The sequence below is a fragment of the Corvus hawaiiensis genome, chromosome 9, assembly GCF_020740725.1.
Source record: "Corvus hawaiiensis isolate bCorHaw1 chromosome 9, bCorHaw1.pri.cur, whole genome shotgun sequence".
NCBI classification, from domain to species: domain Eukaryota; kingdom Metazoa; phylum Chordata; class Aves; order Passeriformes; family Corvidae; genus Corvus; species Corvus hawaiiensis.
Genome location: NC_063221.1, coordinates 10,201,134 through 10,207,271, shown reverse-complemented (window position 1 = coordinate 10,207,271; position 6,138 = coordinate 10,201,134).

Sequence of the window (6,138 nt, the reverse complement as noted above, 5' to 3'; positions counted from 1 at the left end):
TCCTACCTGCCTCAGTGAGAAACTCTTGCCACTGTGGGGTTGGTGCAGTGAAGTGTCCAGTTTAGAGTAGGCTGTACAGACACGGCCACACCAGGCCACACCTGCCAGATTGGGATGATTTCCAGATTTCCTGTGAGAAACCTGGGTGTACCCTTAAAAAACATCCTATGATCTGTCTGAATTCAGAAGTCCTGCAAGATTTCCCAGGTATGGAGAGGCTTTCACTTAGAACAAGCCATAGAACCAGCCTGACAAGCTTCATGTGGACAAAGTTACTATCAGTTCTTTCAAATGATTCTTAAATATTCTGGAGGTATCACTGTGTGAATGTCAAAGCAAAGTGCAACAAGAAAAATGTTTGTCTATTCCACACAATGCTGTTATTACATTGATTTTTTTTCCCAATTTCCTCTGTTTTGGAAATCACTTCAATTCCTTCGTGTTTCAAACATTACACTTCACACTCTTCTGAGTGATAGGTCCCTCTCTCTCACAATGTTTCTTGTCTGACATAATACAAAAGCATAACCAGCACAAAGATATTGATAGTGGGAATGGCTTTTCAATAAGATATCTTAATGGATTTAAAGCGTTTTTAATGGTTTGTTTAGTGGAACTCATCAATATTTATGTAAAAACTAGATATTCTGAAGATATCTATACCTACACTTTCAAAAACCATCTTGGATTCTTTGTCTGCTATTCAGGGAGCATCAGGCACTTATGTATGTACACTTATATTTACTGTGTTCCATCACTACTGCACTCAGGTATGCTACACTTTATATTTATTTGTAAACCTTGTGCAAACTCAGTAAGTCCAAAATAAAAGGACTGTAGGAAAGAGAGCTTGAGTCTGTACAAAAGCACCAGCTCAAGCCCTAATCCAACAACACAGGGAAATAAAATGCATGTTCTGTGCAATAAAACACTCATCTGCTTGTTTTAGAATTATACATGAGAAGGGAATTAGGAAGTTACAAACTTGGAGTGAAACAACAACAAATCCATTTTTTTCAAATGATGATTAAGCATCCTCCTTCTTCCAGGAAGTGCTCACTAACTGTGTGCAACCTGGCCTTGGGAATATTCCAAAGATCACAGTTCTCCCAGTGCCATACACCAAATCTTACATATTGCAGCAGCAACCTACGTGTCCTCCTTCAGGTCTGTCTAAAGCTGGCCGTGCATGGAGTGCCAACCGGAAATCCAGCTGAATTATTCCATTGCTTTGGTTTTTTTCTTAAGCCGTTGGAACTTTGCTAGTATCAGTTGTTCTGCCTCTCAGGGCAAAATCTTTACACCAAGAGAGGATATGATCCATCCTTGAAACATTAAATACTTGGAAATTCTACCATAAATCAGGAAAACCTTTCCTTCCTTCACTGCCCTTCACATAAAGATTTATAATGGGCCACTAAAGAAAGTCTGAACAGACAGTCTATAAAGGGACAGCTCCCCACAGCAGCTTTTAAATGTTTACTTCTTTATCCACAGCAGCCTGGAGACAGAGGATGCTGTGTTTCCATGTGCAGGCACCTGACAAAGATGAACATTTCAGTCCCAGGGACACATTCTCTACTTCCACTGTTCTTCCAAGACAATTTTTTTTTTCATTAAAATCACTATTTCTACCTAGTGCACTTCTGTCTGTCCATTTCACATGCCTGCCTACCCCTTCTCCAGAAATACAAGAAGCTTTTTCATTTGGCTGCTGTATTGCACTTTAGGAATGTTCTTTATTCTGCCTGAAATGTCTTGCATTTTTGCAAAGTGTTCTGCTTTCCCGTGAAGACAAGTCTTGATGCCATAGTGAATGATTAGGAGCCTTTGAAAAAGGTCTCTTTGTGGAGCACCCTTGTGTCTGTCACAAAACAGAAGCCATTTGCTGGGTAGAAGATGTAACCAACTGTACTAGGAATGATTTGTTCCACAAGATGTCACAATGTGACAAATTCTGTCAAAGTGAAGATAATTTTCAGTTATCAAGATAACACCTGTAATTTAAGTAGTGATTAGGCACTCCAAAGAGAATGGCTCATCAGTTACATCCTCGGAGTTAGAAGCAAATTTGGAATGGTTTTATGAGGTCCAGTTTTCCACTACTTGGAGGGAGAATTTCCCTCTCTTTCAGAAGGATGAGTGCACTCCATGACCACTCATCTTAATTATGAGAGGCACTCATTGCTTCAAAACCCCAAGAATTTTATTTCCCCACAGAAAACAAGGCAAGTGTTCTATTAGCTCCAGGAATTATAATTCTGGCATTAATGTTTTTATCTACAGAGTTTAGGCTGCTTTATTTTATTACACATAAACCAACACATCACAGGTTTGACAGTGGTTGCATTGAGCAGACAGACACACATCTTCTTTTAGACACATTAATGAGAGTTTTTATGAAGAAGAGAGCTCATTTAGGAATTATGTCTTAGGCTGTATTGCAAAGTCTTGTCTGTGCGAGTACATTAAAGGTGATAAAATATTTAGAACTACTTTAATGAATCTATTCTTATCTCTCAAAGAAAAAGAGAGGGGGCAATTCATGCAGTTAGCGCTTAATGGAAGAGGTTTATGTGCTGATGTGTACTGTTTTGTTAACCTCCCTGTAGTTAATTCATTATCTATTACTGAAAAGGCCTTTCCCAAGATACGGAAGAGACTTTCTCCTGTAAGCCAGGCCCAATCATTAACAGAGGGAGCTGCCCTAGGTTGATACTTCCACCAGTATCAGGCACACTTCTCTGTGTCATCTGCTATATACTAGAGATCTGATAGGTGCAGCCATTTGTCAACCCTTACTTTTACAGGAAAAAAAAATTAAGTGGGAAAACTGCAGATAAAGAAGTGGGAAAACTGCAGATAAAGTAGTGCAAAAACTGCAGATAAAATAGAGGGCACATTGACTTAAGTAAAAGGGCTTTTCATTAGCTCTGGTAAAAATACAAGGTTTTTTTTCATTAGCTTCAGAGGCAGTGCTTTTATTCTTAAGCAGACTTTACTGGAACAACTTCTGCCAAATTCACCTCAATTCTAGCTGAGAAAGACTGGAAAAAGCAAGTCCTTTTCCTCTCATTTGAATAATTCTCTTACCACAACATGTTTTCTGGTGTTGAAAAGTCATACTTTTTAAAATTTACACTATGTTTATTCCCTATTTTTATTGATTTTCACCAATGAAGCATGATACACTGGATTTTCTATCCAGATATTGCTGGGAGAACTGCTGGATTCTTTTCTATGTGACAGAAATGCCATAATGGCAATGAAAACTATATTTTTTTCACATTAGAGCGAAGCGTGCTGTATCATTAAAGCAAGGGACTGAGTCGAATGACCAGGGTCATCGAGCAGCTGTGGGCAAATAATTTAGAACAGCCTTCCTAAAGTCATTAAATCAGACAGCCAATTTAGATTTCACATATGCAACACCCATGAAAATCAGGTCAGTCACATGGAGTGCCCAGATCCCAGTTTATCACACACTCTTTGTGGGAGAAGTGTTAACGTCCGTGACAGTTTTTCTCCCTATCTAAGATTAAACAATGTTTTGGGTCTTCCACAAAGGTGTATAATATGGGTTAACTCATTGATTTAATGCACAACTACTACTAAGTAATTATACCTCTTAAAGATCCACAGATGAAAGCTGCTAATGAAGCTCTGTCCTTAAGAAGCTGGTGCTGAGAAATGTACAGCTGATGGTGGTAGTAGCAAGTAGTTCTAATGAGGTCCCAACACACATCCCTCACTTCTCACTGGATGTAATAATCCATTTGGACTGGAAAAATAATGGTAACAGATATTTCTTCTTTCATGACTATAAGCAAAAAGGGTGAAAAGATACTGTTCATCCTGTTGCTGCAAATTGTGACACTGAATGGCTGACGATTGCATTTCTGTGTGAAAGAAGGCATTAAAGGTTTAGGAAGATGAGAGAAGATGCTGATTTAGAGTGTAACATTATCCTCTGACCTACTACATATAATGAGTAACGTGTTCTAAAATTAGAGAGCATGTCCAGGCAGGATGTGGAAAGGTTATGTCTGAATGATGCAGCGTTATTAATTGGTGACTATTCGAGGCAGATTCCAACAGAAAGACACTTCCCGTATCTTTTAAGCCCTTTGTCCCCCACTTCCTACAAATACGCAGTTATAGGGAAGAATATTTTCTACCACTTTGTTGAAAAGTCATGGGACTTTACCTAACTAGTGACCTAGAAAAAAAAAAAATAGCTAAAGCTAGCTGCTGTCATGAAACGTCTGGGTTTGCAGGTTTAAAATTCGAAGTTGAATACTGTAGGTCCCCCTTTTACATGCAATACTCCTCATTTAGCAAGCAGAGACCTCATCTGTGCCCTACAGATCAATTTGGCCTCAAGCAGGCTGTGCTCACGAGTTATCAGTGTAATCACGTCTAATTATTTTACAAGTGCCTACAAAACTGAGGAATATCCAGGTTAAATCATATTAAAGAAAATGACCCTGACCAGAACTTCAGAACTACATCTCACACTGGAGAGCCTTTGATGCACAGGCCAAAGGAGACTCCAGTTCACTTTTCTTCCCCCAGCTGAACTGTCTTTGCTGAACCAAGACAGCAGAGAAGCCATTCCTCACTTCTGTTATCAAACAAGAACTTGAAAAACTTTAGGCTTGGAAAACAAATGCAAAAGTTTCAGCAGCTTCTTAGAAGTATTTTCTGAACTAACCAGTGCCTAATATCACAATGCATTAAGCACTCTGTTCCCTATTTCCTATTATACCAGATACTTGCAAGAGCAGCCCTTTAGAAATCAAACCTTTTTATAATCTCTCTTTTTCTCTTTGAAATCAGCCCCCAAAACTTTCTGTCAAACCATCTCATTAGTATAAAAAGACTCTCCACAGCTAAAAGCTGTGTGATATATTTAGCACATCATGAGGGCACAGTGTTAAGTGTTTATAGCAGCGGAGATGACTTTGCTGTTTGCCTTCCTGATCACCACTTCCACAGAAAATTTGCAATGACTATTACATTATGTAAAACTGTGTTCAAGAAAGCCTTTTTTTTTTTACAATTTTTTTTTCTAATGTACATCAGATATAATTAATGTGAAATCTGCAAACTAGTGTCACATCCCTAGTTGTGTTTCCATATAATTAATTCAAATATAATACACAATTACAAACTGTAGAAGTGAAAGAATATTATTCTTCCTGGTTGAGGTAGGTCAGCTCTGTCCCAGCTGAGCCATTTTAACTCTTCTGAGACACAAATAATACTTGAGGATCCTTCCTTGAGAAGAGTTAAAACATATAAGGATTTTTCCCCCGCACTGCATCATGCAGTATTTAGTTATAACTTCTGTAATTTACCACATTATATAATGCAGTCTTGGAAATCATCGAGGTGGCAGAGGGAAAAAATATGCCACTGTTTCATGAGCCTTTAGCAGACACGGTGGACTACGTTCTCTGATAATTAACTGTGTGATTTTATTTTAAAAGATAGTTGAATGGAAACATTACTCTGAAAAAAACCATCCATCCACAGAAAAAAAAAGCAGCTGAGAAGGAAACAGCCACCATAAAGTAGCAACTTACATCTACAAGGCAAAGGTATCACCAAGGCTTCAGCACCTAAACAGGCAAGAGCTTCAGAACCTGCCATCCTCCTCAAATCCCAACAAGAGACTGAAGTACTTTTGTACATTAGAACAGCGATAGCTTTGAAAATGAACACAGAAGTGTGCAATGCAGGGAGGTGCCTGCTAGCCTTGGGAAGCACAGGGAGGATAAATTACAGCAATATGATGACTTTATTATTTATTAATATTATTTGGTACATAGCAGTATCTGAGTCAGGCTTAGATTTTCTTTCTTCCTCTAATCTGAGGGTGGGGTGAATGTGTTGCCAGTTGTCATTCACTGCCAGAAGCACTGGATAACCTATTAACAACTAATACATGTGCTATTGTCAGATACAGTGTGAACAGACATGAAACACATTAAAAGAATCCTGTCAACAGTTGATGATCTGAGTTTCCAAGGCACAAAATCCCTTTGTTTCCAGTCAGGGACTTTTTACCCTGATCTTTGCATTATAAATATTCCAGAGAACCAAGCAGCAAGGATTCAGTACTGCTTGGCATGC